Source organism: Myotis davidii, unplaced genomic scaffold, assembly GCF_000327345.1.
Source record: "Myotis davidii unplaced genomic scaffold, ASM32734v1 scaffold59, whole genome shotgun sequence".
In the NCBI taxonomy this organism is placed as follows: Eukaryota; Metazoa; Chordata; class Mammalia; order Chiroptera; family Vespertilionidae; genus Myotis; species Myotis davidii.
In genome coordinates, this window is record NW_006293001.1 from 7947962 (window position 1) to 7955118 (window position 7157).

Consider the following 7157-nt stretch of genomic DNA (forward strand, 5'->3'; position numbering starts at 1 on the left):
CTGAGTAGCTACCTGAGCTGAGACTTTCAAGTAAGGGAGCTGAGCTCCAATGTAACTTGAAGAAGGAGTAACTAAGATCAAAGCACTAAAAAAATAAAATAAAATAAAATAAATGGCCGTGTCATGGGTCTTATTCTGTGATTAGGATTTAGATTCTGGATTTAACATAACTGTAGGTCAACCAGTCAATCCGCTCACAACGTAAGATAATACTAATGATTGAGCAGCCTATTCTGTCGCAATTTCCCTCCATAATGGTCTTTAGAAATAGGATCATTGCTCATCTGAATAAAGCAATGTCTCTTTTATTCCCTTTGAAGGACAGAACTAAAAGAACAACTTTAATTCCCAGTGATTGATAAAAAATGGTAGGTTTTCTAAGTGGATGGTGAAATACAGAGTTGGGTGAAGGAAGGTCTATTAGGTCCACTGAGGAGCTGACCTGTGTTTTCTCTTGGTAATTAGGGATTTAGGAAATGGGGAGCATTAACAGGAGGAAAAAAGCTCTTGAAACAATGTTGGTTAAAATGCAAATCTCCAGACTCTCTCCCAGTCCAACTGAACCAGAAACAGGGCCTGGGAAATGGAATTCTTCACAGATTTCCGAGAGCCAGTAAAGGAGCCAGGCAGTGAACGAGTTAAGATCAGAAGAAAGATGCCCCCACCTGACTTCAAGCACATGAGACACCCCAAGTGAGAACTATCCAACCGAGCCCAAAAAATGATACAGATGATAATAAAGTGCTGTTTTAATCCACTAAATTTTGGAGTGGTTTGTTATGTAACAATAGATAACTGAAACACAACCTCGAAGTCCAAAAACGGGTGTTTCCGATGGGCAAGCAGTTCTCTTAAGTCTTCGAGGACCCTGCTGCCTTCCATATGTGGCGCCACCATTTTCAATAATGGTTTCCCATGTCAATGTGAAAAAGGAAAGAGTTGAATAATAACACAGGAAAGATCTTTATGAATCAGGCTGGGAAATGGGTTTTATTACTTCCACCCACATTTTTTTTTTTTTTTTACCAGAACTCATTCACGTGGCTTTACCTAACTGAAGGAATGCTGGGAAATGGATTTAATGAACAATAGTCTCACGAACCAGTGTACTTCCCAAGTCTCTTTCTTATTGGGTGTGTGGGTAGAAATAACTAAACTAGACAAATATCAACATATTAGTCTCTTCTGGTCCAAATAGCCCTTCTATATTATGTTTCTTCTCCCTTCTCCTGCTCCTCACCGACATGGTGTCTGGGTGTTTGGGGCTGGGGAACAGGTGACCTTGTGGCTCAGGAATAAGGAGGCCTCAGACCAGCACATGTGGTTCTAATCAGAATTCCTGCTTTGCATCTAGATCCCCTGCAGAGAGTCTAATCCTGTTGGGCCTTTGTGAATGTTATGCTCTCAACTTCAGAGCTGAAGTTGATGGTTCAGCCTGTCTCTGCCGTTGGCAGCCCCTTGAATGCAACCCGTGGTCCCTGGCAGTTCAGTGGCCCTAATAGGACTTCCATGTCCCCTCAGGGGGACACAATGGAACTTCTGTCTTCCCCCGGCCGCTCATGCTTCTTAGAGGCTTTGGAGAATATGGAGCCTTTCGCTTCCAGTGGTTCCCAACCTTCCTAATGCCGTGGCCCTTTAATGCAGTTCCTCATGTTGTGGTGACCCCCAATTTCATTGTTACAAATTGAACATAATTAAAGCATAGTGATTCATCACAAAAACAATATGTAATTATATATGTGTTTTCCGATGGTCTTAGGCAACCCCTGTGAGAGGGTCGTTCGACCCCCAAAGGGGTCTCGACCCACAGGTTGAGAACCGCTGGCTTAGACCATTAGCTTGGACATGATCTACAAAAACCAGTCGAAGCCCAGTATGGCCCAGAAAGAAACTAAAGATAAATAGGAAGATATTTACGGGACCTCAGAGCTTCTTCTTTGAGCTGCCAGCATGGGTAAGTCCCAGACAATACCGCCTTCTCCATGGATCCTACTTGGCACTACAGTGTATAATGTTTACACTTTATAGTTTTATTGAGATGGAGCTTTACATTTTTTAAAACCCTTAACAAAGCACAGAAGACAGACTTAGAGAGAAGAAATGTAATCAACTGGAGAAACTTAAAAATGGTACTACCGCTAACAATTAAAAGAGGGATACGGAGATAGCAAATGTATGTTGAACTTCTCAGCTCTCACCAAAGCAAGACAACAGTATCTTCCAAAACAGATGAACCAAAAGCTTTAACTATCTGAATCGAATTCAGTTATCATGTTAAGGACCAGAAGGACAAAAAACGAAAGAGGCAACCCCACACACTGGGGAGTGGGACCCGAATGGAGGGTGAAAGGATAAGAGCCTTTGGTTTTCATTTCAGAATTCCTCTGCATGGCTTAAATGCAGATGCTCACATGCAGACAATCATGAGAAAAAACTGATACTGAATTTCAAAATAAAACAAAACAGGGGCATCCTCATCAATAAGGAAATGCTTAAATAAGTTAGAATATGTTCATTAAACTGAATATGCATCATACAGGTAAAATGAACGTATAGGTTCTGACAAGGAAGGCTATCCATGATATCCTTGTTAGGGGAAGTGAGTTATAGAGCAATGTAGCTAGAATGCCAACGCGTGTAAAATTTATACATGTTCACATTCTAGTATCCGGTTATCTGTCATGTGTGTAGATATACGTTTGTGTATACAAGGAAAAGGTCTATAGGGATATATTGCAAACAATTTGGAATGCAGAGAATGGAAGATTTTTATCTTTTATATTGCACATTTCTAATTTTTTTACTTTTAAAAAAGCAACACTTATGTCTTAATTATAATTTTAAAGTGTGAGTTTGCATTATGGCATTGTCTCTTACAAACTGTGTCATATGGAGAAGTCATGCAACCTCTTTGCATCTCAACTTCCCATTTTTTTTAAATGTTTTTTTATTGTTGACAGTATTATAGCTGTCCCCCAATTTTCCCCTCCTTTACCCCCTTCCTCCTAGCCCCAGCCTCATCCCAGGCCTTCACTACATTATTGTCTGTGTCCATTAGTTATGCATATATGTATATAAATCCTTTGGTTAATCTCTTTCCATCAAGTCCCCCTCCCTTCTGAGATATGTCAGTCTGTTCCATGCCTCCATGCTTCTGCCTCTATTTTGTTCATCAGTTTATTATGTTAATTAGATTTCACTTATAAATGAGATCATGTGATATTTGTCTTTCTCTGACTGGCTTATTTCACTCAGCACAGTATTCTCTGTGTCTATCCATGCTGTCATAGAGGGTAAGAAATCCACCTTTTGTGCAGCTGCATGTATTCCATGGTGTAAATGTGCACTCATTTGTTATCCACTCACCTGCTGATGGGCATCTGGGCTGTTTCCAGATCTTAGTTATTGTAAACAATGCTGATATGAACATAGGGGTGCATGTCTTCTTTCTGATAGGTGTTTCCGGGTTTTAGGATATAGTCTTAGAAGTGAGATCACTGGATCAAACTCAAAATGGATAAAAGACTTAAATGTAAGCCATGAAACCATAAAAATCCTAGAAGAAAAATAGGCAGGAAAACTTCAGACATTTCTTGTAGCAATATGTTTGCAGATACATCTCCTAGGACAAGAGAAACAAAGGAGAAAATAAACAAATGGGACTCTATCAAACTAAACAGCTTCTGCACATCAAAAACAAAACAAAAAAATACATTAGCAAAATGAAAAGGGAATCCACTGTATGGGAGAACATTTTTGCCAATGACACATCTGATAAGGGGTTAGTTTCCAAAATATATAAAGAACTCATACAGCTCAACAAAAGGAAGACAAATAACCCAATTAAAAAATGGGCACAGGATCTGAATAGGCACCTCTCCAAAGAGGACATACAGATGGCCAAGAGACATTTGAAAAAATGCTCATTGTCACTAATCATCAGAGAGGTGCAAATTAAAGTTACAATGAGATATCAGCTCATACCTGCCAGATTGGCTACCATCAATAAATCAACAAACAAGTGCTGATGAGCATGTGGAGGAAAGGGAACCCTAGTGCACTGCTGGTGGGACTGCAGACTGATGCAGCCACTATGGAAAACAGTATAGAATTTACACATATATATATGTGTTTGACCCAGCGATCCCGCTTCTAGGAAGACGTCCTAAGATTTCCCCATCTTTACACAGAGCTTCTGTCCATTGTACGAAGGTATTCTAGCAACGTGCAGGGATTCTATACAAATTGCATTCTTTCCGAGTGAGAAGTGGCGATCTGGGTGGCTCAGGAAGAGGGTGAGCTGGCGGGTGGCAAGTGGAGGGCGGAGGCTGGAGAGATGACTCAGAGGCAGTGTTTAAAAACAGCCCCCAGATGCATGTGTTCCCATCATCTCCAGCTCTGAGACAACAACCCTCCCCTTTCCTACAATTTTCTTCCCACTCCCACCTCCATCCTTTCTTTCCTAGATTCCTCTCAATGTCTATTTTAATCCAACTTTATCTGTGTAAAATGTTCAAAGGTTATTAAAATGTTCCAGATAGGAATAGCCTGGGGGTTTTTGTTGTTGTTGTTGTTTTTATGCTCCTCTAAGTCATCACACTGGGTAATGGTGAGTGGCTGATCCATTAAGTTCTTGAAAAGCACAGACATTATTTTGTAATTATTTTTCTCTAGTGCCTAACACCATGCCTGACACATGGTAGTCTTTCAATGATGTATACTGAATGAGTCCCAAGGAAACCCTTCTTGGTCCTTTCCATAATATTCCTACTGTTCCCATGCCAGGATCATAGCTAATTATGATATACCACCCCCCCCAAAAAAAAAACACCCAGAAAAAAAACATTTTTGGCTTTGCCCAGATAGCTCCATAGGTTTGAGCATCATCCTGATACGCCAAGGTTGTGGGTTCAATCTCCGGTCAAGAATCAACCAATGAATGCATATGTAAGTGGAACAACAAATTGATGTCTGTCTCTGTCTCTTTCTCAAATTAATAAAAAACTTCAAGGAAGTAATACATCTAAAACATCTGAGATATATTTATTAACACGAAAGTACCTCTAAATTGGTTCAAGTTCAGACTGGGGTATTCGTTTAGCCTTGTGTGGAAGGAAGAAAATGGAATATTTCCACATCATTGAATTTTTCTCCCTGTAATTACTGGCTAGTTTAAGCCAAACCAGTCCCAGGACTCTAGGATTCTGGCCTTCGATAACTGTCCTGAATGGTCTTTGTTGTCTTACTTCCCTGAAAAAGAGATGGAAAAGGTGAGATGTGGTTGAGACCCAGCATTCTCAACAGCCAAAATCCAGCCCCATCTCAGCCATGTGTCTCATACATGCTCCTACCCCAGCTGCCCAGGGAAGATAGCTATTTGCACGGAGAGCGAAGTGAGACAATTTCACCCTTCTCATTGCCATGAGGATTCCACCCCCATCGTCAGTCCAGACCCCAGGTGGACTAGACCGGACGGCATTGATGATGCCTTGTGTGAAAGGCAGATGTAGACCCGAGGAGTTGTGCACCATGGGAAGCAAGCTGGTCTCCTTCCAGAGACCAGCTTCAAATTCTCCATGCTCACCAATCTCATGTTGAGGAGAGACACACGCAGATGCAGCCCTTTCCATATAGCCTGTCTATGTCAGTTTTCTCCTCTTGGAGAGGCACTGAGGGAAGAAGCAGGGAGAGGAGCCATGGGTTCCTAGGGGCTCTCACACTTGTCCACTGGGACCTCTTGGGACACCGTAACTATTGTTGCTAGAGCAGCAGGGGCAAGGGAAGGACCTGACCTTCTGGAGTCCCTCTGAGGAATCACAGAACAAACTCCTGCTGTCTCTAAACTTTCTTCCCTGCAGCTGACTTTGGAATCGCTTGGTTTGGCTTTGTTGACATGGCAATAATTACAGTCATTTTCATTAATTGCTCCCTATTTGAGCCTAATTGCCATGGAGTACAATAAAAATTATGCACATCATTCAATGTGTCACATTAACTTCAGATTTTATTTCATGATAACACTAGATTTGTTTCACTTTTACACATTATTGGTCACATGACTTGGTGAGATACATTTTTTTTTAAATAAAGAAAAAGACCTATTTCAATAGGCCCAATCACTGACCATAGGAGGCCTCATGAGGGACTGGGACCGAGAAAAGAAAGTTGTCCTTTGCATCATTTTGTGTAATCTCTTTATTCTTTTCTCTTCCTCCTGATCACATTGTTCTGTTTCTCCATGCACATGACAGACAGTGCTTTTTCACAAGGAGCTGTTGAGTTTCTATGACCTCCGTTCAAGTAACCAGCTTAGACTGAGGGCTCTCTGTGAAGTGCAATTCCAAATTTCCAGGAGAAAGAACCTGGGTAACCCAGCTGATCCGCTATCTCTGGTGCAATCGACTGTGGCCAGTTGACAGAGTGCAGTAGGTCAAGAAGAGCTGTAGGGGCTCCCACCTGCGGCAGGTGGGTGAGAGGGGGGTGGAGGAGCCCCCACTGCTTTAAGTCTTTCTGTAAATTGCGATGTGGTTAATACTGCGTAGAACCTGCCTCTTAGCATGTTGATGAGTGTGGCAAGAGGCATGTCTTTATTATATGCAGGCACTTAGAAAGCAGTGAACATAATATTTTATAACCATTATTGTTATAGTTTTGGATCCTTAAATCATTTATTTTGAGGTTGGGGGAAGATTCTGATTTGAAAATCCATAAACTCCACCAAAATTTGTAGACAAATAATCCAAGAATATCAGGGAAATTGTATTTAAAAATCTGTACTTAATTTATTTTTCTCCAACATTCTGAGTAGCAGTTTAGACATCTTCACAAATTAGATCTAATTTTGGAGTGCTTTGAAAACGTGGACTGTAATATTTTATTGATCCACAAGGGGGCAGCCTTCCCAAACATAAAGAGACATTGCTCCCTGAGAAACAAAGGCGATTCCAGAGAGGTGACTGTTGGCTGTCAGAAATACAATATTACTATTACCCTCAAGAATAGGAAAATAAAAAGCACCAAAATGTTTTTTAAGACCAGGCACAGTTCCTGGCTCTGTGAACAGAGTGGCTTCTTGTCACCTGCCACGTCTGTTTGGCTCCAAGTTCGGTAAATAAAAGACATTACCAGTGTGCCCCACCTCTCTGATCTTTCCCTTT

At 41.2% G+C, this 7157-nt stretch overlaps 1 pseudogene; it reads right to left on the reverse strand.

Annotated features, from left to right (window-relative positions):
- Nucleotides 1–5196: 5196 nt before the first annotated feature.
- LOC107183533 overlaps nucleotides 5197–7157 on the reverse strand; it is a 15758-nt pseudogene continuing 13797 nt past the window's right edge.